Source organism: Dermochelys coriacea, chromosome 10, assembly GCF_009764565.3.
Source record: "Dermochelys coriacea isolate rDerCor1 chromosome 10, rDerCor1.pri.v4, whole genome shotgun sequence".
Classification (NCBI taxonomy): domain Eukaryota; kingdom Metazoa; phylum Chordata; order Testudines; family Dermochelyidae; genus Dermochelys; species Dermochelys coriacea.
This window is the reverse complement of record NC_050077.1, coordinates 23,003,738-23,019,813: the sequence shown is the minus strand read 5'-3', so window position 1 is coordinate 23,019,813 and position 16,076 is coordinate 23,003,738. Positions and strand designations below refer to the sequence as shown.

The following is a 16,076-nucleotide window of genomic DNA, read 5'->3' as shown; positions in this document are numbered from 1 at the left end:
GTAGCAAAGATGGATGGTTTGTAAAGATGGCATGGACTGTAATGAATGAGATTTGCAAATACATCAGTATTTTGAATTCTGTTGGTTTCACATACTGTGTTCAACATCCACTCCTAAGAAGGTAAATCAGACTATTGAGGAAAACTATTAAGGTTCTTGTTTTTATACATTGTCAGTAAAATGAGATTACACCAAGATTATGAGCTCCGCAAGGCAGGGATCATGCTTTCTGCTTGGAAAATGTGCTACTGGAATTAAAACCAACAAAAATAAAATTTTCTCAAGTTGCTAAGAAAATGTCTTTGTTTTGTTCTGCTACTCCCTGTTATAGTAAGTGTTTTAATTCAGCATCTCCTCTGTTATATACCTTACTATATGCTATAGTCTCCCAAAGCAGCTGCCTGTCTCCAGAAGCTGCATGTTTAAATTTTGTCAAATCTTTTTATAAGATGTCATTAGTATGCAGTACAGTGTGCAATTATGGCCTCATTAGACTTCAAAAAGCTAGTAATTCATTTCAAACAACAGTTACTGCAATTGTTATCTTGACAGATGCTTCTTTGTTTTATTCTAGTCTAACCCTTTAATTGCTGATATAAAAAGATACCCACGTTAATAATGCACCAATGACCTCAGTGGGGGAGGGAGAGAGAAAATGAGAATTAGTTTTCTTCCCTTTCATGGAACAAAGGTCAAAATTGGAATCTTGGCTAAATATTAGCTGAGTTGTGTATGTATTTTATTGGCAAATATTAGACTCTTTATATTGCCTCACACCACTTCCCATCTTCCACCCCAATGTATAATAATCTAGAGCTGACTACAGTATATAAAAGTAGTAATCATGCATAGGCAAAGCAGCTTAGAACCTTTACCTCCAAAAGCACAGGACATTTTTATTACAGCTTCACAACAGGATGTCATCTGATTTTGAGATGCTGCTTAAGTGACCTATTTACCAATGTTAGTAAAACTGGGAATAGTGGCCACACCTATCTGCACAGAAATTGCTAAGACAGGTGGTTTTATTCATTTATTTATTGTTCCACCAAACCTTCAGTATTGGGCTGTGGGCTCTTCCTTTACTGCAGTTTCCTTTAATGTACATACTGTCTCAGCTGTGGCCTCAGGACTTTCTGTCTGAGAGGACAGGAGAGCCGCTTCCACAATCAAGAGCACGGTTAACGGATTCAGAGTGAATGCGAGTCACCCCTATCTCTGGCTCTCAGGACCTTCATCCTAGACGCTTGCATGGTCCCATAGATTTGCAGCTGGCAGCTGCCTCATCAGGTCATAACTGGTCTCTGACATATCTGAGCACAAACCTGTCAGAATCTTAAATAGACCCCGACATGAAGCACCTGTGTGCCAGATTCTCTGTGGCCAGTCCTGCTAAGGGGTAGGTCTGCCTCATTCTGCACAGCCTGGAGTAGGTGTTGCCTCTACTTTCAATTTCAGATATGGTGAGTTGCACTAGTCCACTATGGAATTGATGAAAGACCAGATCACTATGGCCAGAAGGAAGAGGCATAATTTCCCAGCAAGCCAGAGAGAGAAGAATTTGTTTCTCACTACTGCTGCTACCAAGATTATTGATGGATCTGGTAGAACCCGGAGGCTTTGCACCTCCTTAATGAACTGTGGACAGTTACTAATTATTTGGTTCCAAAAGTATGAATCAAATTAGCCAGTGATTGAAGAGAAAGAAGGCACTCTACCATGATTAGGTCCTCAGTTGTCAAAGTATTTTTATATATTCTGTTGCAGAGGAAGTCCATTAATGTTGAGTTCTAAGATCTATTCATACACATCTGTACAAACTTTTCTGTTTTCAAGCCTCATTTTAATTTTTATTAGGCATTCTGTTAAAAGAAGCTGCACTTGCTGTAAAGCTCCACTTCATTTTTGGCATACTCAGCAAGATTCAGGACATGTGTCTGAATTAAAAGTGATGCTAATTCAACTAATCGAAGAATGACACAGCCAGAGAAATTAGTACAGCCGAGCGCCAAGTATAAAAAAAAAAAAACCACCACAGACTAACAAACAAGCAGCACAAAGGCTGTATTTTAGGGAGACAGACGGGGGGGGGGGGAAGCTGATTTCAATAGGGATGTAATGATACTGAGGCAGTGAGATAAGAAAAAGAGAGGCTGCCTTTGAAATAACAGGATAAAAGAAGGTGCCAAGGATCCAGATCACATTCTCCCATTAAGATCAAAGCCATGCAAGATCAGTGGCAAAGGAAATACAGAATTTATAAACCCCCATTCCATTTTTCTGTTATTGTTGCCACACACATATATGCATGCACACACCCCTCCCAGTTTATCTTGCTCTTAGTTTGGTCAATGCAGAAGAGCAGGAATGAGTGAGAGTCATTTGCTGAAATCAGCATCCTGTGTGTCATGCTGCAATTGAACAGACAACATAAAAGTTAGCTTGCAGCAAGAAATAGAACAGAATTAAGCTGCCAAATAAGGATTTAATTTTTCTTAAAGCAGAAGCCTTTCTTCAAGCAGCTAGAGAGCAATTACTCATCTTCAGAATAAAGGAGAACTCACATCTGAATGCTCACTGAAAGAAAAGTGTACCCAGGACACTGTCTAGAAGCTGTGATTAGTTTTAGATACTAGGCACCTGTTTTCTAGGAGAAGATTGATTTTATTTATTCATAGGGACATGAGATGCCCTGAAAGTATTAGACACAGCACAAAACTGCAACTACACTTTCAACAGATGAAGCTCCTTTATGGGCCAGATCATCTCAACTACTTATAGGAGATATTTAATCAATAGTGCACCCTAAAGTGCTTTCTATAATCATTGTGGGAGACGGAGATGGTTAAACTTATGTTTTGAAGATTTGACTCTCAAACAGAGCCACATTCATCTGTGGTGCAATCCCACGGACTCAATGGAATTACACCAGAAATGCATTGGGACCACTGTTTTAATTCATTTTCCTATAATACTCATCTGCACAAAACTAAAGGAGAGCAACAGAATCAACCTAGTTCTAACTGGTTCTCTGTCATATATAGAGTAGATCTGTGTGTAACAATGCATCTGTTACAAATAATAGACTTCTTTGCTGTTAATATCTGACAGATTTAATGTGAACAAGTAAAATCCAGCAAGCCAAACCTAGAGACAAGTTAGAACAGATTATGGGAGTGTTTCCAATTGCTCGTATACACATAATGCAGGGAACATCTATGTGCACAAACATGAAGCAAGACTTAAAATTTTTGCATTGTGTTTCAGTCATGGGCTAGTGAACACAACACTGACAGTAAGACTTTAATGGCCTTTGGATTTCTTATTAGGAATAGTGAGATGGATAGGCAAGCTAAAGGAAAGGTTCCTTTTTGTCCAAAAAAACAAAATGGTACTTGTTAATCATCTTGCAGATCCCTCTATTAAGAAAGAATGCTGGCTGCCCGGGGTTTAGTAGTGATGAGTCATTATTAATGGATGTCATTATTTCTAGAGGAACAGAGAGGCATTATGAGCCATTTTTTCTTGCAGGAGTAGGGCTGCAGAGAGGTTTCCAGGGTTTGACTAAGTTTGAAACTGAGGCCCTCCACCTTCAAAAATAAAATAACTGTGGAGACAAAACAGTTTAAAAGGGGAGAGTATGGTGAGGGTGGAGTCAGAGAGGACTCAGGCCTGTGGAGGCACTGCCCTTCTTGCAAGGATGCAGGGGCTGGGAAACTGATGGGGGGGGGGGGTCAGAGAAGACCCAGGGCTGTGGGGTCATTGCCCTTCCCGCAGGAATCAGGGGCTTGTTTTTTTTAGTGAAAAATCTGTGGAAGCTTTACTTTTCAGACATATCAGAGTGGTTCCAATAACATTTTGAATATTTCATACATTTCTATCCAAAAAAGAATCCTTAACCTAAAAAACATCAAGTCCTTCAGTATGAACCAGACAGAACCTGTGAAGGCAGCCATATTGCACTAGTAATTGCTTTTAAAAAAAAAATTACAAAGAGCACTATATTAAGAGCTTATTGCTGCTAACAGGATAAACAACAAATGGGCTTGTCAAATAGATAATTAGAATAGAATGCAACTCAGCCTCCATCAGGTTTGCTAGTCCCAAAGCAACTTCTGTCACAAAAAAAAAAAAAAAAATGAAAGTGACATTCAGAAACAGAGCCCAGAATTGTCTTAAGAATGCTTTAAACCATTCACTTACAAGTAGGTGGAATTTCCAACATGATTTCCTTTATTTCCCTGTACAAGAAGCCTTCATGAACAGCATCTCCAATCTTTTGATAATGTAACCAGGTTCATTAAAAACAACAAGAACACTAAGTGTCAAATCCCATTCTCTGGACTCAGATGCATATTCTCATTGACTTTGGTGTAACTATTCCTGTGAGCAAGGCAAAGCATCATTGGATCTTAGCTCACTCACAGTACAAAGGTATCTCCCTCATTCTGTCCTGGACTAGTAGTTGATCTTTTATGACTTATGAGCGCTAGCAATGGCAGCCTTCCCACTGGAAAGGGGATATTTCCAGTTTTCCAACAGAACGCACTACTTGATTCTAGCCCTAGAAAACCCCAATGTATCAGACATTACACCATTATGTATGGAAACCAACTATACTTCACAGGTTGTTAAACTTTAGTTATAATCTCTACTCCTGTGAGGCCTCTACACAGGGCTGGATTAACCTTTTGTGGGCCCAGCACCAAACATATTTGTGGGCCCCCTTCGGTCAATGGAGCATGGCATGGGGAAGTCAGTCCCCAGAGTCAGGGGCCATCCAGGGGCAATGGGGCATGGCATGGTAGGGATGGCCCCACTCTGCCCAGCCCAGTGCGAGAGCACTATTTACAAACCAGTTGTTACCAGACGTACAGTGGCCTGCCTGGCCCTGTGCTGCCAGCACGTCCCTTCCCCTCAGGGGCGGGCCCATGCCATGCCATGCCATGCCACACAGGCCCCCCGGATCCACTATGCCCAGAGCCTCCCCCGACCTCCCTGCACAAATGCACAGTGCCCTGCACAACACCTTCCCTGCCTAGCACTCCTATGCTCACAGCACCACCACAGCCACCCATCACCCCCCATAGAATCCCCACTCCCTAGTGCCTCAACACACATATCTTCCCTGCCCCCTCACAGCCCAGGCCCCCCCCCAGGTCCTGCAGAGACCTACTCCCCTACACCCTGCCTCCCGGCCGCACTCCCCAGCCCTGCTGGGAGCTGACTGTGTCTGCCGGGCTGAGACGGCAGCACAGCCAGGGCTGGTCCTGGGGCGGGGAATTGCTCCAGCCCCTCGGCCGTGGCGTGATTAGTCAGGCCCGGGCCTGCCCCGGCCGGGCTCCCTCAAAAGGCACTTGCCTGGAGGGGCCCAGCCAAGCCTCCCACCCTGCTCCCCCTCATCTCTCCTCCCCAACTGGCTGAGACTGGCCAGGCTTCTGCACCAATCCCAGGTGGCTCAGCTCCGGGGACACAAACGGGGCCCCACAGGCGGTGGGAAGCAGAGACTGCGCAGAGCCAGAGGTGCACTGGGGTCTGGCCAGGGGGCAGAGATGAGCAGGGGGTGGGGCCAGGGGGTAGAGAGGAGCCCTCAGCCAGCCAGCAGGCAGGCTGAGAGGAGCAAGTGGTGGGCATGGGGAGCCAGCAGGTCTCAGGGCACAGTGCAAGTGGAGCAGGCCGGGGTCCCTTCTGAGCATGGGCCCAACGTCCTGGAGCCACTGGCACCATTGTAAACCCGGTACTGCCTGTACACTTGGATTCTGTACTAAGAAGCCTGGAATTTCAGAAGTAAAGATACAAACACCAGCAGTATCAGTTGCCAGATTTCTGAAACAGTGACTGGTGTTTTTACTCCTGCCATTTTTGGAGGCATTTCAAACCCAGTTTTGCATCCATCATGGCAAATAAGTTCTCATTTCTTGATCTGTGGGAACATCATCAGGTATAGAGACATAAAAATGGCACAAGATGCATCCATAAATACTTGTGCCCATGAAAATGCAACCACAAAATAGGAGACCCGGGAAAGAGAAGGCAAAAAATTGGAAAGTATTACATTAAATATTAAAAAGCCACTTTAAAAATATTTCTTTAATTGATTTTTCATTAAATGTTGCATATACAGAATACATGACCATGAGAGATGAAGATTTATTGACGCTTTTCGGATCACCTGAAGAAATCAATCGTGTCTTCTCCACTTGTGAATAATGCAACCATGTCAAACGTTTATAGCCACATCACTCCATCACGTAGCCTATCTTGGTTTTATGCATGCACACACAAATCTGGATGTGTCATTTCAAAGGTGCTTTTCTGTACATTTATAGGGAGTGAGAATGGTTATGCTGTATAGTTGGACAAAACTTTGGTAACAAGAGGCCATGTCTTCCTCTGTGTTGATAGAGTGCACAGCACAACAGGGCTTTGATCCTGATTAAGACCTTTGAGCAATATTGTAATAAAATAACTCGTAATTAGTGTACACTATTCCTTGATGGTGTTTGCAGGATTAGGTCCTAAAGTTTTGACTTATTTGCATTCAATATATTTAACTCTTAGGATGAACAGCCCCATCATCAAAAATTAATGATCTGAATACGTTATAAATCTCACTGGGGGCCATAATATTATAGTTAGCTGTGTATTAAACTATTAGTAGTTCCACCCTTTGTAGTCAGGATACTGTAGTAATAACTGACCCAGATCATTGCATGTGTTTTCATAAAACAAAGTTAAAATCATGCTAGGCTAGTCACGTAGAACACCATATCTAATACCTACACGCTTGTGTAAATTAACAATTCCAGCCCGTACTGAGCTGCACATCCACCTCAGGAAGAAAAGCTGTCAACAAAACACAGAGCAAAATTCCTCTTGAAACAGAAGAAACTGCAGTTGGCTAGACTGCAAACCATTGCATTTTGCATTGCCACATTAGTCATTTCTTTCTTCTACAAAGCAGAATCTCTTCTCATCCCAAACAAGCAGTGCCAGAGTCACCTTCACCTTTGAGAGCTTTTTATGTTCTGTAAGGCAAACTATTCTTGCTGCAACAGACATTTGTTCTCATATGATGATTTAAAAAATTGCACATCTTGAATAGGGTGACCAGATGACAAAACAAAATATCGGGACACATGGCAGGGGGGCCGCCACAGGCTCACCCCCTCTCCCCCCACCCCGGGCCAGCTCTAGGTTTTTTGCCACCCCAAGGGGCAGGGTGGGTGGAGCTGGAGTGCAGCCGAAGCAAAATATTGGGACAAACGGTGTCCCCGACCGTACATCAGTCGAGATGTGGAACAAACAACTAAATATCGGGACATCTGGTCACCCTAATCTTGAGCCTGTATAGCACCATGCTGGTGGGTCATTTAAGAGGATTCTTTCCTACCTTATCACAATATACATACTGTAATTCAATTATACTTTGGGGGACCCCCTCCCCATGCCGATGTGGGTGATTTTATTGCTCATGAAAGGTGTCACAAGGCTGAGAGCCCCAGAGACTAAGTGCCTCTGTTTAGCCAGAGAACAAGCACAGTATTTCAAGTGGCAGTTCAACCTTCCCTTAACAAACCATCTCTAGTTCACTCTTCATCATTCCGTCTTTGGTAACTCCAACACTCACAGCAAGGATGAGAGTTTTGCTGTACAAATACATGAGTAAAGATGATACACCCATATTAAAAGTATCATTGCTGGCAGGCTCAGAAGTGCCAAGAACTAGAATGTAGCTTTGGGCCTAGACTAGAATTGTTAAACTGGAGAAGGTGGAGATTAATATGAGAATTGAAAGGTGGGTAAGAAACTGGTTAAATGGGAGACTACAACAGGTCATAATGAAAGGTGAATTATCAGACCGGAGGGAGGTTACTAATGGAGTTCCTCAAGGATTGGGCTAGAGCAGTGGTTCCCAAACTTGTTCCACTGCTTGTGCAGGGAAAGCCTCTGGCGGGCCCGGCCGGTTTGTTTACCTGCCATGTCCGCAAGTTCGGCCGGTTGCTGCTCCCAGTGGTCGCGGTTCGCTGCTTCAGGCCAAAGGGAGCTGCTGGAAGCAGCGCGGGCCAACGGATGTACTGGCCGCCACTTCTGGCCAGGCCCGCCAGTGGCTTTCCCTGCACAAGTGGCGGAACTGGTCTAGAGACCAATCTTATTTAATATTTTCATTAATGACCATAGTATAAAAGTATGAGAGTGCTAATAAAATTTGTGGATGACACAAAGTTGGGAGGTATTTTCAATACAAAGGAGGACTGGAATATCATACCAGAAGATTTGGATGACCTTGAAAACTGGAGCAATAGAAATGGGATGAAATTTAATAGTGCAAAGTGCAAGGTCATGCACTTAGGGACAATCAACAAGCATTTTTGTTATAAACTGGGTACCAAAGTAACAATCTGCAGTAACTCATGAGACCTTCATATTGCAGAGGCCCCAGGTGAAACCACTTACATCTAGATTGCTATTTAAAATGAAGAGGATAACTAAGTTGCTTACCACAAAGGAATGTTGCAAGCATTGGGCCAACTACATATCAGAACATGCATTTAGTCTGTGATGAAATACAAGATTAAGTCTCTGAAGCAGTTCTGCTAAAGTCATAAACAGAGAGAACTATGAACAAAAGCAGGGTGAGTTTATTGAAATGTACTTGAAGTCAGAAGTTTGGGGGAGTAAGGCGACATACGGATTTGGCCATTTCACCTCCTTTTCACCCCAGAATATTGGTATAAAAATACTCCTGTTAACAGTCACATTTCCAAACAATCTTTCCTCTCTCTTCATCTGATACGGGAATAAAGCAGGTAGAAGTTGACAATAGGGGACACACAGAGCCCCTGGCATGAGAGAGAGGATGGGGGAGTTGCAAGGAGTCACTGAAGTAGAAGGGAGTGGAAGGGGTTATATCTGAAGCCAGGGTGGGGAGGGGGGTGGCAAAGGGGAAAAAAAGAGGAATGTAAGGGGCCCTTGGTATGTGCAATGAACTTGGCCAACAGAAACAAGGTGTATGTCCCTCTATTTAATTAATATTTGAAATAAAGAGTAACACTCAGAATCAGTTTCTATTTTTTAAATATTTTCCTTCAAACATTTTCCATCTTCCAATAGCAAGACTGTTTTACAAAATATTGCACATACTCTGGCAGTCACCATTTCATTGAATAAGGAGGAGGAACAGAGAAGTCACATCCTTGGCAATCTGGCAGCATGATGCTGTAGCATCATTCAGCATTCTATTATAAACTAACCAAATGCCAAGGTTTCCCATCAGAAAGCTCTCCTCAGAGTATCTGAGGGTGCCTGCCTGCAGAAGAAAGAAAGAAAGGGAAGTGTGTAACAGGAGACTGGGATGGAAAATGAATAGACAGGAAGAAGAAAAAGAGAACAACATGTAGCAGTTTGTATAGTGCTTTCCCTCTCCAGAGTGCTTTATCTGTGTTGACTAAACAATCCTCACAATAACCATGTGGGATAGGCAAGTATTATCAGCACAGGTAAAAAGGTAAATGATTTACACTGCATAACACACTGAAAGAATCCTTTTTGTTCTGGTGAAATATGTTGAGGTTCTGAGCTTCTAATGCTTGCAGGTTTCAGAGTAGCAGCCGTGTTAGTCTGTATTCGCAAAAAGAAAAGGAGTACTTGTGGCACCTTAGAGACTAACAAATTTATTTGAGCATAAGCTTTCATGAGCTACAGCTCACTTCATCGGATGCTTGCAGAATTTAATGGAGTCTCATGTACCCTCTCAGCTCCCAGCCAGTCTCATCCACAGGAATAAAAATTTAGCCACTTTTGGGAAGGCACTTTCTGTGCCCCCTGTAGCCAGAGGAGCTGGCTCCCCACTACCACTGCCCTCCGGAGGAGCTGGCTCTCCCTCCCCCCTGGGCCAGGTGGAGTTCGCTTGCCCTGACCCGGAGCTGGAGGAGCTTGCTGTCCCCGCCCCTCCTTTGTGGGGGCCATGCCCTTCTTTGCCCCCACCCCCTTGCACATGGCCCTGTGTACAGGGCAGTCTCCAACTGGGGAATCTGCAAAACATCTGTAGCTCCTGAGAAACAATCTATATTGCATAAACCTGTCTGAAGGGCAGTTAATAACTAGCCATTTTAGACTTCAGCCTCACAACTAGTCTACCACCTGGCTTTATTTCTGGCCACATAGAAGTGCTTTATGCAATAGATAGTTTCTTCTTCCTTAGAGACAACTGACAAGCAGGCTATGTTACTATGAGATGATGGATGGAGTGACAGGTGCAGTCAGCAAGATCTTTTCCTCAAAGATTAGTGTTTGTTACAAGGAAGTAAAAGTGATAAAACCTACTGAACCCCCTAGATGTACAGCCCTAGCCTACCAAAGGGTATCCTCCACTTTCTGCCTTCTAAGCAACCCTTTTTCCCCCCCACACTGACACCTTACCACAGTTAGGCCAAGCTGCAATTAACCCTTTACTACCCAGGGACTAAATAGTGCACTTATAGTTACCTCATTGTATGGTCAATCTGCAGTAAAGATGAGAAATCTGAGCTGATTTTTGAAGAAGAGTGCAAACTACAGTTGACATTTATAAATTATCCTATTGCTCTGCTGCTTTCTTCATCTGAAACAGATCCACTCTTTTCAGACCAAGCTCTTGACACAGAGCTCTTTTTAAACCTGTCGTTTTGTGCCTGTAGCAGATATTACACTGTGACAGTAAGTCACGACTGCTTATTGCTGCACAGCAGAACATCTCCCTGCATCACACCACTCTCTGAAAAGAATACACATACTTACCAGAATCTTTGTAAGTTTAAGCAATTTGAATTATTTCGGTCCTCAAACAATAGCCTAAGCCAGGGGTCGGCAGCCTTTGGCTTGCGGCCCATCAGGGTAATCCGCTGGTGGGCCAGGATGGTTTGTTTACATGCAGTGTCCGCAGATTTGGCCAATGGCAGCTCCCACTGGCCGCGGTTCGCTGTTCCAGGCCAATGCGGGCTGCGGGAAGCAGCAGCCAGCACATCTCTCAACCCATGCCGCTTCCCGCAGCCCCCATGGGCCTGGAATGGTGAACCACAGCCAGTGGGAGCTGCGATCGGCCTACGGACGCTGCAGGTAAACAAACTGTCCCGGCCCTTCAATGGATCTCCTGGACGGGCCACGTGCCAAAGGATGCCAATCCCTGGCCTAAGCCCTTAAAAGAAGCCCACCTGTAAACTAAACAGAAACCCAAGAGGCATGTGCCTGATGCCATACCTTCACCCATACTGCAGATCAGCACTTCTTTCTTATCTCAGACATTACTAGATGAACATGAAATGAGAGACTGAGAGCATTGCAGAACCAGATCAAGTTGAAGAGGTGTCAGTGAGGGACACTGGAGCCAGCTCATGTCTTTCGTGTCTTAAAGGCTTGGGAAAGTGGGTCTGACAGTTTGGGGAATATGTTTGTGTAGCCTCTGACTGAATTCCATTTCTGTTTTGTGGACACCATGCTGTATTTTAACCTCCATTTTGAATGTAACCCTTAGTATGGCTTTGAGCATTAGTGTTGTAGCAGGAACTTGACTATGGGCTTGTCGACACTTAAAACGCTACAGCAGCACACTTGCGTCACTGTAGCACTTCCCTGTAGATACCGCGTACACCAGTGGGAGGAACTCTCACTATTCTTTCAGGTGGGCTACTGGCTCTTGGTAGAGACCTCACATGACACCCATTAGTGAATGATTATGCATATATCTGGCCCTGCGGATCCTTGTAAAACTCACCCACTGGGCTCTCTTCCAGTTAGCAGGAAGAGGTCCCAGGGACACAGTGTTATCCTCGAGCATAGCCGCAGTCAGAAAACTGCCTCTAGAAAGCCTGACACCTATTCAAACAGCAATTTGTCTGCCAAACCTCAAGTCCCCCAAGTATAATTTTATCAGTACAAGTGAATTGTGCACCCAGTGGATATTTTTATTTCACTAGACATCCTTGATAGTTATGTTTCCTCTTAACAAATAAGACTAAGGAATTCCAGAAAGTATACCAAGCAGGGCTCTGAGAACATTTGGCCATTACTTTTCATTGTCTTATGAAAGCTACATATTGATAGTGTTAATTATACATTTAAACTGAAATGAAACAATCTTTTTGAATCCATGACTAAGGAGGCCAAACAGTATGAGGCTAATGTTCTTCTGTCAAGGCTCATCTAAAGACACTGAAAATAAGTGAAAAAAGAAAGGGAGTACTTGTGGCACCTTAGAGACTAACAAATTTATTTGAGCATAAGCTGTCATGAACTACAGCTCACTTCAGTGGATGAATGAAGTGGAAAATACAGTGGGGAGATTTATATACACAGAGAACATGAAACAATGGGTGTTACCATACACATTGTAACAAGAGTGATCAGGTAAGGGGAACTATTACCAGCAGGAGAGCCGGGGGGTGGGGAAAACCTTTTGTAGTGATAATCAAGGTGAGCCATTTCCAGCAGTTGACAAGAATGTGTGAGGAACAGTGGGGGAAGCGGAGGGAAATAAACATGGGGAAATAGTTTTACTTTGTGTAATGACACATCCATTCCCAGTCTTTATTCAAGCCTAAATTAATTGTATCCAGTTTGCAAATTAATTCCAATTCAGCAGTCTCTCATTGGAGTCTGTTTTTGAAGTTTTTTTGTTGAAGAATTGCCACTTTTAGGTCTGTAATCGAGTGACCAGAGAGATTGAAGTGTTCTCCAACTGGTTTTTGAATGTTATAATTCTTGACGTCTGATTTGTGTCCATTTATTCTTCTATGTAGAGACTGTCCAGTTTGTCCAATGTACATGGCAGAGGGGCATTGCTGGCACATGATGACATATCACATTGGTAGATGTGCAGATGAACGAGCCTCTGATAGTGTGGCTGATGTGATTAGGCCCTAGGATGGTGTCCCCTGAATAGATATGTGGACAGAGTTGGCAACGGGCTTTGTTGCAAGGATAGGTTCCTGGGTTGGTGGTTCTGTTGTGTGGTGTGTGGTTGCTGGTGAGTATTTGCTTCAGATTGGGTGCTGTCTGTAAGCAAGGAATGACCTGTCTCCCAAGATCTGTGAGAGTGATGGGTCGTCCTTCAGGATAGGTTGTAGATCCTTGATGATGCGTTGGAGAGGTTTTAGTTGGGGGCTGAAGGTGATGGCTAGTGGCGTTCTGTTATTTTCTTTGCTGGGCTCGTCGTGTAGTAGGTGACTTCTGGGTACTCTTCTGGTTCTGTCAATCTGTTTCTTCACTTCAGCAGGTGGGTATTATAGTTGTAAGAATGCTTGATAGAGATCTTGTAGGTTTGTCTCTGTCTGAGGGGTTGGAGCAAATGCGGTTGTATCTTAGAGCTTGGCTGTAGACAATGGATCGTGTGGTGTGGTGTGGTCTGGATGAAAGCTGGAGGCATGTAGGTAGGCATAGTGGTCAGTAGGTTCCCAGTATAGGGTCATGTTTATGTGACCATCACTTACTGCTGAATTGGAATTGATTTGCAAACTGGATAGAATTAATTAGGCTTGAATAAAGACTGGAAGTGGATGTGTCATTACACAAAGTAAAACAAATTTCCCCATGTTTATTTCCCCCCGCCTCCCTCACATGTTCTTGTCAACTGCTGGAAATGGCCAGCCTTGATTATCACGACAAAAGTTTCTCTCCCCTCCCCCGACCCCGCTCTCCTGCTGGTAATAGCTCATGTTACCTGATCATTCTTGTTACAGTGTGCATGGTAACACCCATTGTTTCATTTTCTCTGTATATATAAATCTCCCCACTGTATTTTCCAATGAATGCATCCGCTGAAGTGAGCTGTAGCTCATGAAAACTTATGCTCTAATAAATGTGTTAGTCTCTAAGGTGCCACAAGTACTCCTTTTCTTTTTGCGGATACAGACTAACAGGGCTGCTACTCTGAAACCTGAAAATAAGTGAATAATCTAATTGGCTCGTCCTACTCTTTTGAAGTTCAGAAGCAATTAGCTCCTTGCCCAAACTTTCATCTCTGGTTAAAAACCTGCAAAGCTCCCTCTACATTGGTAAAGTGTGTTAGCAGTACAATTTTTAAACAACTTATATAGTGGTGATATGGCTTAAATATTCACTGGGCAGTTTAGGCCAGGAATAACTCTTTATAAATCATGTTTACCTTTATAAATACAAATAAGCATTAACTATTGTAAGCAGAGTGCTTGTGGCTATTATAAAAAAATACTACAGTATTCTGTAATAAAGGCAAAGACCTTGTTCTAGACTTCATTATGTTCATGCTTTGAAACAGCTATGCTTGGTTTATACTGGTCAGGGAAACCAACTTAAAATCATGTTAGCAAGCTATCTGTCATTTTCTCTAATTTATTTATACATCAAAATTATTTGCCTAATATCTGAATAATTCTTAGTCTGAAAGTTGTTCATGAACAGATCAGTGAGAGCATTCAATTTTCAAAATTCAAGCTGTTTTGTCTTGGCACATACGTTAGATAGTATGTATCTGTTTCTTGAATGGATGAAAATAACAGACTCAGGTTTCTGCTATGAATCACATTTACTGCTTCAAAATTCAGTTCCAGCCACAGGTGCTGGCTTGAAGTGGTTTCCATCATATACAGGTTTACAGTTTGGTTCAGTGGCTCTCAGCACACACGACCACCCCCCCGCCATATTGTTCCAGCACCCCTGGTTCCCCTGAGTTAGTTGTTTCTGCAAACTCTTGTGCCAATGAAATGTCTCACTAGATGTTTGTGGAAAGGGAACACAAGTAGGACATTACTTAGGATGATGCATTGTTTACGGCAGAGATTGTCATTTTTTTCCCCTGTTTGTACAGAACCTAGTCCTGGACCATGGCTGGGGCTCTTAGGCACTACCATGGTACAAACAAAACACCAACAAGGTTAAAACAAGTATGCTCACAAAATTCAGAAGAACATTCATGGAAACTCCTTGCTAGTGTTTTCCCAACTGTTACTACCACATCTCTGAACTAAGCATATCAATTATGTTCACTAAAGAAGTCTAGCTTCCTGGTAAAAGGTCAGAATAAATGTAAGTGAAAGAGGAACCTTGCCATGCTTTTCATTTCATTTGCAAATGCTCCATTGGCTGCCCTTCTACATTTTACTGACTAAGGCCTTTGGTTCAATTTTCAATGCACAGCTAAATTAGCTCTGCACGAGTGTGCGGCTTAGCTTTCCATAACTGAGATTGACTTGGTCAGTCAAATCAAAGACAATTTTCCTCTGGGGTAACATTTTATAGAGTGCTAAATGCCTAAGTCACTTAGGCACACTTGAAAATTTTCCCCACACCTACTCAAAGGTGCTTAGTGGGAGGTATTTGCCCCATCAATTTTCAGATTCCCACTGCCAGCCATTTAAGATATAGAACTGCTCATTGAACAGAGACCACAAGACTACAATGAGTGAAGTGATTTTTTTCCGAGTATCATTTGCGATGAACAGCTGAACTGTCTTTGCTCAAGCTTTCCAAAAATAGTTCACCTTCAGGCAAATACCAAGCTTGGAAGATTAAGACTGAAAGGATTTGGGAAAGTTATGTGTAATTGAACACAAGGCAAACATTTACTCAATGTTCACTATAGGAGACAGACACTACTTCCATTTGCTATCAAAGAAATCAGCTAAATGAATGCATTTCCTATTCATTAAAATTGAAAAGTGACTCAAAAAAGGAAGAAACTGAAGATTAAAATTATCACTAGTCTAAAATATGGTCATAAAACAATGAAGACAGTGTTAAAGGGACAGATTAAAATACTTCAGCTGTGAAAAAAAGGCTAGGTGTACTGAACTTGTACAAAAAACAATTTTAAGTACTGCATTCTTTTACCTATTGTCTACTATAGTGAAGCATCTTTGCAGAGATTCTGCAAAGTCATTCTCATGTCAGTCAGAATTCTAAATCTAAAGATTCCTTGTAACTGCTCTAATCAGTGTTTAAATTACACAAGTGCTTCTCAGACTTATTTGATCGTGCCCCCCTTAATTGTGTCTGTAGTAGTTTATGCCTACCCCTCCTACCACACAATACATATGCCAATTAAAACAAATCAACATGCAACT

The 16,076-nt window shown here is 42.9% G+C and overlaps 1 long non-coding RNA gene across 2 annotated transcripts in view; it reads right to left on the bottom strand.

Annotated features, from left to right (window-relative positions):
- The window catches only part of LOC119862196, a 56,572-nt gene that overhangs the window by 39,273 nt on the left and 1,223 nt on the right, over nucleotides 1-16,076 (bottom strand). The window lies entirely within an intron of this gene.